Source organism: Oncorhynchus masou, chromosome 22 (genome assembly GCF_036934945.1).
Source record: "Oncorhynchus masou masou isolate Uvic2021 chromosome 22, UVic_Omas_1.1, whole genome shotgun sequence".
Taxonomy (NCBI): domain Eukaryota; kingdom Metazoa; phylum Chordata; class Actinopteri; order Salmoniformes; family Salmonidae; genus Oncorhynchus; species Oncorhynchus masou.
Genome location: NC_088233.1, coordinates 55639479 through 55654363, shown reverse-complemented (window position 1 = coordinate 55654363; position 14885 = coordinate 55639479). Strand labels below are relative to the sequence as shown.

The 14885-nt window shown below is 40.7% G+C and overlaps 1 protein-coding gene across 5 annotated transcripts in view; it reads right to left on the bottom strand.

The window, feature by feature from the left end:
* The window catches only part of peak1 (pseudopodium-enriched atypical kinase 1), a 265673-nt gene that overhangs the window by 24295 nt on the left and 226493 nt on the right, over positions 1-14885 (bottom strand). The gene's annotated exons all lie outside the window — the stretch shown is intronic.

Below are 14885 nucleotides of genomic sequence, written 5' to 3'. Positions count from 1 at the left end.
ACGTTTCAAACATCAACAGTTCATCATCACCAAGTTATTGAGTCAAACGATTTGCCTGTATAGAGAACCTAAGACATCCGACAACCCTATTCCTCTGACAGTATTCTCATACTTTAGTTCTCATGTACAGTAGCTACATATGCTGCCTAGTTCCTCCCTGCGATAGGTCCTGGGGCGAATTCAGGACACCAACCAGAACAGAACAGCTGGTAGTAAGTCTGTCCAACTAGCCACCATGTGGTTCGAAAGTAAATCTCTCCTCAAGTGGTTTTCAGAGAGGCTTAAGGAGGCACTTGGAAAGTGATTTTGTCAGCGGGCTTTAGTTAACAGTGCCCTAATTTTGTACACCATGGCAGAAATCCCTAGATCCCTCAAGCTTTTCTCCAGAGTGATGGTTCGGTGGGGGTCCCCAGTCAGGGTGAAAAGGACCACAGAAAACTCACACAGCTTGAGTGACGGGAATTAAAAAGCATTAAGAATAGCCATTGTGTCACTCGTCAGAGAAAGTGTATTGTAGACTTTGATGCATACACTTCGGGAAACTGTAAAAAAATAAATACAATTATTGTAAGACATTACAAGTTGTAGGCTTGTCCTTGTTCTGAATCCCTTGAACATTTTGGTTAGGCCTGGAATGTCATTAAACACTGAATGAGATTTCAAGATGTTAAAAATGAAAACATCTGTTAGTACACACATATCCAAAATACTCTTGGCTGCCTTATCATTTAGATGCTAAATAGGCTACCAAAGATCTGAATATCGCCTGAAGGGAATCAAGCAAGCCTTCTATCACTCGTGTAAGATTCTGTCCAAGACTGGGAGGCCTCTATCCATCATCTTGTCTAAGAACCAAGATATGGAGAAATGAGCACTGAGGATCAGATAGAAATAAGAGGCAACATTTGTTTTTACAGGAAAACAACAGTATTTAACATTTTCCCTTGCAAATCCATTGTAATCCCGCTAAAGACAACCATCTTTAGCCTAATCCAAATGTATGAATGACCCTGCCACTAATGCTCTTGCTACTACTTTCATTTGGAAAATCCTCCTGAAACGTGTGTACACACACACACACACACACACACACACACACACACACACACACACACACGATTTTCAGATCAATGTACAGAAGCAGTGTTTCAATCTGTTCCTGTTCCCCCAGGGGCAGTATAGTTTTGTTTTAGCCCAGCACTAACCCATGTGATTCAACTAATTTAAACACTGAGCATTTGATCAGTTGAATCAGGTGTGCTGGCCTGACAACAAATATGTGCAATTGACACTGTACTAGGCCAAAAGTGAAAATGGCTTTAAGTGACCTATTTCTAGATTTAGTCCTAAAACACTGGGCCCTCCAGCTGCACGGTGACATGAGGATTCTGCTTCTTGGAGATTCTACGTCACAAACTCAGGAGAGATTGCTCTGCTATTGCCCATGCCTAGCTATATGAATCACGTGTGTGTGTGTGTGTGTGTGTGTGTGTGTGCGCGCGCATGTATTTTAAAGGAGAATGTGAGTGAGTATGTGTCTGTGTGATGGTGCATGTGTGAAGGGTGCAGACCTGCCAACCCTGACCAACCTTTTAGGAGTACAAGACGCATGTGGCAAATTGGAGATTCAACTCGCGCACACAGCACGTGCCGAATCGGGTTCTCTTTCCCCGTATGCTCGTGCTGTTTGTGAGTCTGATCTAGAAAAGGTTGGAATACTTTCTCTCTTGACAACATTCCATTTACACATATGGTCAAAGTCACCAACAAGATCTAGTTAGAAAGACACAAAGGGACTTTATTCTTTAAGTTTAATTTTTGTTGTTGTTGATTAAACATATAATAACACATTATTTGTTCAGGAGAAATGTACAAACGTCTTATCCACAATCCATTTTTATTTAAATTCTGACCGAATAAGAACAGATGTTTGAAGCAGAGCATCAGTAACAAATAAACATATCCATAATAAAAACGAGTCTTATATCGACATAACCTGAAAGGCCGCTCAGCAAGGAAGAAGCCACGGCTCCAAAACCACCATGAAAAAGCCAGACTAGGGTTTGCAACTGCACATGGGGACAAAGATGGTACTTTTTGGAGAAATGTACTCTGGTCTGATGAAACAAGAATAGAACTGTTTGGCCATAATGACCATCGTTATTTTTGGAGGACAAATGAAGCGTGGGGGTGGCAGCATCATCTTGTGGGGGTGCTTTGCTGCAGGAGGGACTGGTGCACTTGACAAAATAGATGTCTTCATGAAGGAAAATGATGTGGTTATATTGAAGAAACATCAGTCAGGAAGTTAAAGCTTGGTCGCAAATAGGTCTTCCAAATGGACAATGACCCCAAGCATACTTCCAAAGTTGTGGCAAAATGGCTTAAGGACAACAAAGTCAAGGTATTGGAGTGGCCATCAAAAAGCCCTGACCTCAATCCTATAGAAAAATGTGTTGGCAGAACTGGAAATGCGTGTGCGAGCAAGGAGGCCTACAAACCTGACTCAGTTACACCAGCTCTGTCAGGACGAATGGGAAAATTCACCCAACTTATTGTGGGAAGCTTGTGGAAGGCTTCCTGAAATATTTGACCCAAGTTAAACAATTTAAAGGCAACGCTACCAAATACTAATTGAGCGTATGTAAACTTCTGACCCACTGGGAATGTGATGGAAGAAATAAAAGCTGAAATAAATAATTATCTCAACTACTATTCTGACATTTCACATTCTTAAAATAAATTGGTGATCCTAACTGACCTAAGACAGTAACAATTTCCTAATATTAAATATCAGTAATTGTGAAAAACTGAGTTTAAATGTATTTGGAAAAGGTGTATGTAAACTTCCGACTTCAACTGTATGTCACACTTGCACAAATGCGACCAGTTATTTTTCGTATTTACATTTGATTTATTTCACTAGCAAATGCATGTGAACTGCTGGCACTTTAGAGCCCACTGAATGTCAATCTTATGTTCTCTAATGTTAGCTTGAAACAATTAGTGTTTACCTTTCCACAACACACGGAGTGAAAAAGGGATTCGTTCCTGTGCTTACATACAGCTGACAGTCAGCAAACTCAGCATCACAACAAACAGGAGGAGGGGCAGACACGGGGTAGCTAAGTATAATGATGTATTAATCTCCATGTCCGTTGGCACAAACTCTGCACATGTCTGTGTGTTGCAGCTCGAGAATCGGGCTGTTAGATTTACTCAGTGGGTTTATTTTTTATTAAAATGTCAAACAAATAAACACATTTATCAGGCCCAATTAATTTTTGCAAACTTTTAACTCAGATCTGGTACCTGCATACATGGACAGAGAATTGTGTAGTTGTTACACAAAATTTGTGCATGTTGGCAGGTCTGAGGGTGGTGTAGGCAAACACTTTCAGTGCTGTAACAGTGCATGCAGATCTGGTATGTGTTGTGTATTAAAGTGTGTGTATTAAAGTGTGTGTGTGTGTGTGTGTCAGACAGATATATTTTCACCCTCACCATGCTTGTCCTCTCACACTGCAGGACTTAACAGTTATATATATATATATATATATACATATATGCAGATCTCCTCTAGAGTAGTGATGTTTTGGGGCTGTTGCTGGGCAACACGGACTTTCAACTCCCTCCAAATATTTTCTATGGGGTTGAGATCTGGAGACTGGCTCGGCAACTCCCGGACCTTGAAATGCTTCTTACAAAGCCACTACTTCGTTGCCCGGGCGGTGTGTTTGGGATCATTGTCATGCTGAAAGACCCAGCCACGTTTCATCTTCAATGCCCTTGCTGATGGAAGGAGGTTTTCACTCAAAATCTCACAATACATGGCCCCATTCATTCTTTCCTTTACACGGATCAGTCGTCCTGGTCCCTTTGCAGAAAAACAGCCCCAAGGCATGATGTTTCCACCCCCATGCTTCACAGTAGGTATGGTGTTCTTTGGATGCAACTCAGCATTCTTTGTCCTCCAAACACGATGAGTTGAGTTTTTACCAAAACCGTCTGGCACTGCAGGATTTGAGTCCCTGGCGGTGTAGTGTGTCACTGATGGTAGGCTTTGTTACTTTGGTCCCAGCTCTCTGCAGGTCATTCACTAGGTCCCCCCGTGTGGTTCTGGGATTTTTGCTCACCGTTCTAGTGATCATTTTGACCCAACGGGGTGAGATCTTGCGTGGAGCCCCTGATCGAAGGAGATTATCAGTGGTCTTGTATGTCTTCCATTTCCTAATAATTGCTCCCACAGTTGATTTCTTCAAACCAAGCTGCTTACCAATTGCAGATTCAGTCTTCCCAGCCTGGTGCAGGTCTACAATTTTGTTTCTGGTGCCCTTTGACATCTCTTTAGTCTTGGCCATAGTGGAGTTTGGAGTGTGACTATTTGAGGTTGTGGACAGGTGTCTTTTATACTGATAACAAGTTCAAACAGGTGCCATTAATACAGGTAACAATTGGAGGACAGAGGAGCCTCTTAAATAAGAAGTTACAGGTCTGTGAGAGCCAGAAGTCTTGCTTGTTTGTAGGTGACCAAATACTTATTTTCCACCATCATTTGCAAATAAATTCATTAAAAATCCTACAATGTGATTTTTTTCTCATTTTGTCTGTCATAGTTGAAGTGTACCTATGATGAAAATTACAGGCCTCTCTCATCTTTTTAAGTGGGAGAACTTGCACAATTGGTGGGTGACTAAATACTTTTTTGCCCCACTGTGTGTGTGTGTGTGTGTGTGTGTGTGTGTGTGTGTGTGTGTGTGTGTGTGTGTGTGTGTGTGTGTGTGTGATATATATACATATATATACATACATATACATATATATGCACACAAGGTAGGCCACATATATGCACTACCGTTCAAAAGTTTGGGATAACTTAGAAAAGTCCTTGTTTTTGAAGGAAAAGCACATTTTCTGTCCATTCAAATAACATCATATTGATAAGAAAGACAGTGTAGACATTGTTAATGTTGTAAATTACTATTGTTGCTGGAAACGGCTGATTGTTAATGGAATATCTACACAGGCGTACAGAGGCCCATTATCAGCAACCATCACTCCTGTGTTCCAATGGCACGTTGTGTTAGCTAATCCAAGTGTATCATTTTAAACAGGCTAATTGACCATTAGAAAACCCTTTTGCAATTATGTTAGCACAGCTGAAAATTGTTGTTCTAAAGAAGCAATAAAACTGGCCTTTAGACTTGAGTATCTGGAGCATCAGCATTTGTGGGTTTGATTACAGGCTCAAAATGTTCAGAAACAAAGTCCTTCTGAAACTTGTCAGTCTATTCTTGTTCTGAGAAATGAAGGCTATTCCATGCAAGAAATTGCCAAGAAACTGAAGCTCTCGTGCAACGCTGTGTAATAGTCCCTTCACAGAACTGCGCAAACTCGCTCTAACCAGAATAGAAAGAAGTGGGAGGTCCTGGTCCACAACTGCGCAAGAGGACAAGTACATTAGTGTGTCTAGTTTGAGAAACAGACGCCTCACAAGTCCTCAACTGGCAGCTTCATTAAATAGTACCTGCAAAACACCAGTCTCAACGTCATCAGTGAAGAGGCGACTCCGGGATGCTGGCCTTCTAGGCAGAGTTGCAAAGAAAAAGCCATATCACAGACTGGCCAATAAAATGAAAAGATTAAGATGGGCAAAATAACACAGACAATGGACAGAGGAACACTACCAAGAAGTCCAGCATCCCGGGGTCGCCTCTTCACTGTTGACATTGAGACTGGTGTTTTGTGGGTACTATTTCATGAAGCTACCAGTATGCCAATAAGTAGATATTTCATTAAAAAAAAATCTGCCGGTTCCAGCTACAATTGTCATTTAAAACATTAACAATGTCTACAGTTGTGGCCAAAAGTTGAGAATGACAAAGTCACAAAGTCTGCTAACTCAGTTTGTATGATGGCAATTTGCATATACTCCATAATGTTATGAAGAGTGATCAGATGAATTGCAATTAATTGCAAAGTTCATCTTTGCTATGCAAATGAACTGAATCCCCCAAAAACGTTTCCACTGCATTTCAGCCCTGCAACAAAAGGACCAGCTGACATGTCAGTGATTCTCTCGTTAACACAGGTGTGAGTGTTGACGATGACAAGGCTGCAGATCACTCTGTCATGCTGATTGAGTTTGAATAACAGACTGGAAGCTTCAAAAAGAGGGTGGTGCTTGGAATCATTGTTCTTCTGTCATCCATGGTTACCTGCAAGGAGACACGTGCAGTCATTATTGCTTTGCACAAAAAGGGCTTCACAGGCAAGGATATTTGCTGCCAGTAAGATTGCACCTAAATCAAACATTTATCGGATCATCAAGAACTTCAAGGAGAGCGTTTCAATTGTTGTGAAGAAGGCTTCAGGGCGCCAAAGAAAGTCCATCTCCTAAAGTTGATTCAGCTGTGGGATCGGGGCGCCACCAGTACAGAGCTTGCTGAGGAATGGCAGCAGGCAAGTGTGAGTGCATCTGCATGCATAGTGAGGCGAAGACTTTTGGAGGATGGCCTGGTGTCAAGAAGGGCAGCAAAGAAGCCACTTCTCTCTCTTGGAAAAACATCGGGGAGTGTTTGATATTCTGCAAAAGTTACAGGGATTGGACTGCTGAGGACTGGGGTAAAGTCAATTTCTCTGATGAATCCCCAAGCCGATTGTTTGGGGCATCCGGAAAAAAGCTTGTCCGGAGAAGACAAGGTGAGCGCTACCATCAGTCCTGTGTCATGCCAACAATAAAGCATCCTGAGACAATTCATGTGTGGGGTTGCATCTCAGCCAAGGGAGTGGGCTCACTCACAATTTTGTCGAAGAACACAGCCATGACTAAAGAATGGTACCAACACATCCTCCGAGAGCAACTTCTCCCAACTATCCAGGAACAGTTTGGTGATGAACAATGCCTTTTCCAGCATGATGGAGCACCTTGCCATAAGGCAAAAGTGATAACTAAGTGGCTCGGGGAACAAAACATCGATATTTTGGGTCCATGGTCAGGAAATTCCCCAGACCTTGATCCCATTGAGAACTTGTGGTCTATCCTCAAGAGGCAGGTGGACAAACAAAAACCCACAAATTCTGGCAAACTCCAAGCATTGATTATGCAAGAATGGGCTGCCATCAGTCAGGATGTGGCCCAAACGTTAATTGGACAGCATGCCATGGTGGATTGCAGAGGTCTTGAAAAATAAGGGTCAACACTGCAAATATGGACACTATGCATCAACTTCATATAACTGTCAATAAAACCCTTTGACACGTATGAAATGCTTGTAATTATACTTCAGTATTCCATAGCAACATCTGACAAAAAAATCTAAAGACACTGAGTCAGCAGACTTTGTGAAAATTAATATTTGTGTCATTCAAAACTTTTGGCCACGATTGTACACCATATTTCTGATCAATTTGATGTTACTTTAATGGACGAAAAATGTGCTAATCTTTCAAAAACAAGGACATTTCTAAGTGATCCCAAACTTTTGTAGAATAATAGTGAAGACATCAACACTATGAAATAACACATATGGAATCTTGTAGTAAACAAAAAAGAGTTAAATCAACAAATATTTTATATCTGAGATTCTTCAAAGTAGCCACCCTTTGCTTTCATGACAGCTTTGCACATTCTTGGCATTCTCTCAACTAGCTTCACCCGGAATGCTTTTCCAACAGTCTTGAAGGAGTAACCACATATATTGAGCACTTGTTGGCTGCTTTTCCTCACTCTGCGGTCCAACTCATCCCAAACCATCTAAATTGGATTGAGGTCGGGTGATTGTGGGGGCCAGGTCATCTGATGTGGGACAACAGGTAGCCTAGTGGTTAGAGCGTTGGGCCAGTAACCAAAAGGCTGTAATTGTAAATAAGATTTTGTTCTTAACTGACTCTCCAAGTTAAATAAAAGGTTAAATTAAAAAATTCAATAAAACATTTTAAAAAAGGTTAAAAGGTAAAAAAAAGTTTTAAAAAAAGTTCAATTAATCATTTAAAAAAAATGCAGCCATCACTCTCCATCTTGGTCTAATTGCTCTCACACAGCCGGGACATGTGGTTGGGTCATTGTCCAAATGATTGTCCCACTAAGCTCAAACCAGATAGCATTCTGCAGCGATACACCATCCTGTGGTAGCCTTGCTGGTTAAGTATGCCTTGAATTATAAATAAATCACAGACCGTGTCACCAGCAAAGCACTCCCACTGCATCACACCTCCTTCTCAACCGTTCACCTACTCTGCGTGTCACAAAGACATGAAAGGTGGAACCAAAAATCTCAAATTTGGACTCATCAGAAGAAAGGACAGATTTCCACAAGTCTAATGTTCATTCCTCGTATTTCTTGGCCCAAGCAAGTCTCTTCTTCTTGGTGGTGTCCTTTAGTAGTGGTTTCTTTGCAGCAATTCGACCGTGAAGGCCTGATTCACGCAATCTCCTCATAACAGTTGATGTTGAGACGTGTCTGTGAAGCATTTATTTGGGCTGCAATCTGTTGTGCAGTTAATTGCCGGATTCTGAGGCTGGTAACTCCAATGAACTTCTCCTCTGCAGCAGAGTTAACTCTGGGTCTTTCTTTCCTGTGGCGGTCCTCATGAGAGCCAGTTTCATCATAGCGCTTGATGGTTTTCTTGAAATCGTCTGGATTGACTGACCTTCATGTTTTAAAGTAATGATAGACTGTTGTTTCTCTTTGCTTATTTGAGCTGTTCTTGCCATATTACGGCCTTGGTCTTTTATCAAAAAGGACTATCTTCTGTATACCACCCCTACCTTGTCACAACACAATTGATTGGCTAAAACACAACAAGAAGGAAAGAAATTCCACAAATTAACTTTTAACAAGGCACGCCTGTTAATTGAAATACATTCCAGGTGACTACGTCATGAAGCTGGTTGAGAGAATGCCAAGAGTGTGCAAAGCTTTCAACAAGGCAAAGGGTGACTACTTTGAAGAAACTCAAATATAAAATATATGTTGATTTGTTTAACACTTTTTTGGTTACTACATGATTCCATGTGTTATTTCATAGTTTTGATGTTGTCACTATTATTATGAAATGTAGAAAATAGTCAAAATAAAGAAAAACCCTGGAATGAGTAGATGTGTCCAAACTTCTGACTGGTCATTGGGCAGTCAGAACGGGCAGTCAGAACACCACTCTCAAAGGCTCTAAGTACCGTAGACATTCTGAAATGACACAACCCAAAAGGCAAAACCCATGGCAATGCTAAAAGTTAATGACATGCCCATTGCCCATATGCTGTCTATATACATTAAAGGTGGCTGGACCATCCAATAACATTAAACATTAAAAAGCAAAGTCATTACTTCAAATGGCTATTTGCGTGTGGAACTGTTTCAAAAAGGCATCTTTAATTGTTATGTAAGTGTCTTGGAGAGTTAGGTACAAGGACGGTGCCAACTAACTAGGCCTTTTGACTCAGCGATCATGGTCACATGGAAAAAGCTGCAGTCCCAATCCTCCACAAATCTCCCCTGGATTAAAGGCTAATTGCATTTAATTTCCTTTATAAATCCAAACTTGGCATAATTTCTGCAAAAGCTATCTTTAAATATACACTCCCCTACGTATTTATTTAGACAATGAACCTAAAACTTGTAATTTGGCGCAATACTCCAGCAGTTTGGATTTGAGATAGAAAAAAAACATATGAGTGGAGCCTCCCGAGTGGCGCAGAGTTCTAAGCAGTCATGTGAGGAGGACGCATGTCTCGAACTTCGACCTCTCCTGAGCACATTTCAGCGATGAGACAAGAGCTTAACTACCAATTGGATATCACAAAACTGGGAAGAATATGAGGTAAATAAAAAAAGGATACAAAATGCACCTTTTATTTGAGGGCATTTTCATTTCTGTTTCACCATTTAGAAATGAACATATTTATGTCAAGTTGAAGTCGGAAGTTTACATACACTTAGGTTGGAGTTATTAAAACTTGATTTTCAACCACTCCACACATTTCTTGTTAACAAACTATAGTTTTGGCACGTCAGTTAGGACATCTACTTTGTGCATGACACAAGTCATTTTTCTGACAACTGTTAACTGAAAGATGATTTCACTTATAATTCACTATATTACATTTCCAGTGGGTCAGAAGTTTACATACACTAAGTTGACTGTGCCTTTAAACAGCTTGGAAACTTCCAGAAAATTATGTCATGGCTTTACAAGCTGCTGGTAGGCGAATTGACATAAGTTGAGTCAATTGGAGGAGTACCGGTGGATGTATTTCAAGGCCCACCTTCAAACTTAGTGCCTCTTTGCATGACATCACGGGAAAATCAAAAGAAATCAGCCAAGACCTCAGGAGAATTTTTTGTAGACCTCCACAAGTCTGGGTCATCCTTGGACAATTTCCAAATGCCTGAAGGTACCACATTCATCTGAACAATCAATAGTACACAGGTATAAACACCACGGGACCACGCAGCTGTCATACCGCTCAGGAAGGAGACGTATTCTGTCTCCTAGAGATGAACGTACTTTGGTGCGAAAAGTGCATATCAATCCCAGAACAACAACAAATTACCTTGTGAAGATGCTGGAGGAAACAGGTACAAAAGCATCTATATCCACAGTAAAACGAGTCCTATATCGACATAACCTGAAAGGCCACTCAACAAGGAAGAAGCCACTGCTCCAAATCCACCACAAAAAAGCCAGACTACGGTTTGCAACTGCACATGGGGACAAAGATGGTACTTTATGGAGAAATGTCCTCTGGTCTGATGAAAAAAAATAGAACTGTTTGGACATAATGACCATCATTATTTTTGGAGGACAAAGGGGGAGGCTTGCAAGCTGAAGAACATCATCCCAAACATGATGCACGGGGGTGGCAGCATCATCTTGTGGAGGTGATTTGCTGCAGGAGGGACTGGTGCAGTTAACAAAATAGATGGCTTCATGAAGGAACATTATGTGGTTATATTGAAGAAACATCAGTCAGGAAGTTAAAGCTTGGTCGCAAATGGGTCTTCCAAATGGACAATGACGCCAAGCATACTTCCGAAGTTGTGGCAAAATGGACAACAAAGTCAAGGTTTTGGAGTGGCCATCACAAAGCCCTGACCTCAAACCTATAGAACATTTGTAGGTAGAACTGAAAAAGTGTGTGCAAGCAAGAAGGCCTACAAACCTGACTCAGTTTCACCAGCTCTGTCAGGAGGAATGGGCCAAAATTCACCCAACTTATTGTGGGAAGCTTGTGGAAGGCTAACTGAAACGTTTGACCCAAGTTAAACAATTTAAAGGCAATGCTCCCATTGAGGATTATAATAAATACCCTTTGATGTCATACAAGCAAGCCAAAACACCTGAGTCCAAATGTGCACTTCACATTTCCATATCATAAAACAAATGTAATATACAGTATCAATGTTTATGACCACTATGCTTTATGGTCCTATGGACAAGATGACATGACTTCATACCCTGTGTTGTTCTGAACAGAATAAGCCTAGAGTGGCTTGCGAAAGTATTCACCCCGCTTCACATTTTTCCTATTTTGATGCCTTACAACCTGGAATTAAGATGGATTTTTGGGGGGTTTGTATCATTTAATTTACACAACATGCCTACCACTTTGAAGATTAAAAATATTTTTTATTGTGAAACAAACAAGAAATAAGACCAAAAAACTGAAAACTTGAGCGTGCATAACTATTCACCCCCTAAAGCCAATACGTTGTAGAGCCACCTTTTGCAGCAATTACAGCTGCAAGTCATGTGGGGAATGTCTCTATAAGCTTGGCACATCTAGCCACTGGGATTTTTGCCCATTCTACAAGGCAAAACTGCTCCCACTCCTTCAAGTTGGATGGGTTGAAGTTGAAGACTCTTCTTTTCAGTCATTAAAATGAGGTAGTAACGGTGCACACTTTGGAAAGGTGTGTGGCCACTTGGTGATACCAATTAGACCTCTCACTCAAACCCTTGTCCTTTGTTTGTATTACCCCAAGTTTACCATGAATATTCTTATCATGATACTGAATGCATCCAATTCCTACGAGCATAAATGGTTAATGTGGATGCTACCATGATTACAGATAATCCGGATTGAATCATGAATAATGATCAGTGAGAAAGTTACAGATGCACCGATATGGTGCCCCCAAAACAGGCTAACCTCTCACCATTAGCAATAACAAGGAGGTAAGCCTTTTTTGGGGGGGGGTATATTTATGCATCCGTAACTTTCTCACTCATCATGATTAACGATTCATTCCTGATTATCCATAATCATGGGAGCATCCACATTAATGTAGTGTTCAGAAACATACTCTATTCTTATTTCCAATAAGTGACTTCAAAATGCACAAAGCCTTTTTTGCAGAGTATTCTTCAACTTCCCATTGCATGAGAATTGATCGAAAGCAATTACTGAGATGCAACAGAGCCCATTATCAATACACAACAGAAGCCCAACAGTATTCTGATCGATAATTCGGACTGGGCTAACATATGGAACTTTTTAAAGATGCTTACACCAAGGATCATTTGGCCATTTGATTTAGGATTTTAGGACCCCTGTTGATATACTTAAAAAAACTAACTTTACAAAACATTGAAACATTGAATTTGGCCTTACTGCTATTAGCCCATAGAAACACATTAAATAACAGATTCATACATGAAAAAAGTGATAGTCCAAAAATAAATCAAAAGGAAGTTTGTTTTGAAGTGTCTGTCCTACACCTGAGAGATTACCATGATAACCATGAAAGATCAGGAAATAAAAACATGTTTGTTTTGAAGTGTCTGTCCTACACCTGAGAGATTACCATGATAACCATGAAAGATCAGGAAATAAAAACATGTTTGTTTTGAAGTGTCTGTCCTACACCTGAGAGATTACCATGATAACCATGAAAGATCAGGAAATAAAAACATGTTTGTTTTGAAGTGTCTGTCCTACACCTGAGAGATTACCATGATAACCATGATAGATCAGGAAATAAAAACATGTTTGTTTTGAAGTGTCTGTCCTACACCTGAGAGATTACCATGATAACCATGATAGATCAGGAAATAAAAACATGTTTGTTTTGAAGTGTCTGTCCTACACCTGAGAGATTACCATGATAACCATGATAGATCAGGAAATAAAAACATGTTTGTTTTGAAGTGTCTGTCCTACACCTGAGAGATTACCATGATAACCATGAAAGATCAGGAAATAAAAACATGTTTGTTTTGAAGTGTCTGTCCTACACCTGAGATATTACCATGATAACCATGATAGATCAGGAAATAAAAACATGTTTGTTTTGAAGTGTCTGTCCTACACCTGAGAGATTACCATGATAACCATGAAAGATCAGGAAATAAAAACATGTTTGTTTTGAAGTGTCTGTCCTACACCTGAGAGATTACCATGATAACCATGATAGATCAGGAAATAAAAACATGTTTGTTTTGAAGTGTCTGTCCTACACCTGAGAGATTACCATGATAACCATGAAAGATCAGGAAATAAAAACATGTTTGTTTTGAAGTGTCTGTCCTACACCTGAGAGATTACCATGATAACCATGAAAGATCAGGAAATAAAAACATGTTTGCGTCTAATGACATGTATACCTTTAACGTGGAAATGTCCTATTCACTTCCATAAATTTTTCAAACACCATCGTATTCGTGAGAGTCTCATCCTTCCATAGAGGGGTAATATTAGTGTGTAGCCCAAAACATTCGGACACTATTATTATCATTTTTATTGATCGGGTACACAGTTTAGCAGATGTTATAGTGGACGCAGCGAAATGCTTACGTTACTAGCTCCTAACAATGCAGTAAAATACACAAGTACACAAATAATTGACCTTGCCCAAAAAGTTAATAAAAAAATGTCGGAACGAATCCAAATAACAACCCAAAAGCACAGTAACAATATTTTCGGCTGTAGGTAATAATACAAACAATTCTGAGCAAATAATAAAAATTATCTTCTATTATATGAGGCACAGGAGGAGACAAATGCTGTGCAGCAGAGAGATTTTAACTTTGGCTACTAACCATTGCAAAGTGATAACCCAGTCTCTTCCCATAACCGACCACAATACTGGCACACTTTGGCATTGCTTGGCTACTGAGAGAACCACTGAGTGTCAATATACCAAGGAGAGGAGGAGAGGAGTGGAGAGTATAGATATAAGAAAAGCAAGTAGCTGACAATGAAAGAGGGGTAGAGAGATGGGCAGGAGAGGCGCAAGAGGAGAGGGTGAGAGGAGTGGAGAGAGGGAAGAGGTAAGCAGCAGAGAAGAGGAGGAAGGGAAAGGAACGAGAGATGAGGAGCGAGTAAGACAGGTGGAGGAGGGTGGGAAGTTCGAATGAGAGAGATAATGTGTCAAAAACACAAAAATGACAAGAGAGAACTCCCTACCTCGATCCTGCTAATGGCTCTGTCAAAGTTGTGAGAAGAAGAAGAAGAAGAGAAAGAAAGCAGGGCGAGGGGGGCACTCTCCCTGTTCGCCTCCCTGAAAATTCCTGCTGCGACACTCGTGCCAACAGGCAGGCAGACGGGCAGGCAGGACGCCCCTGCGCTACGTCTCATTCTGCTTCTCATTTTGATAGAAAGGGGAGGGTGTGTGCGAGTGTGTAAGAAAGTGTGTGTGCATGTGTGTGTTTGGGGAAAGAGAGAATCAATGTCATTCTTTCAACTTCAGAGACACAGGACAGGAGGCAGGAATTCTGGACTGCTCATTCATGGCATACCATAGCATGGTATGGCTCAGCACAATTCAGCACAGCCCTATACAGCCAATGTCTTTCAAACATGACATAGGCCAGCACAGTTCAACACAATCCCCTACATCTGTCCACATCTCAATATTCAAATTAGACTGCACTCAAGTCTC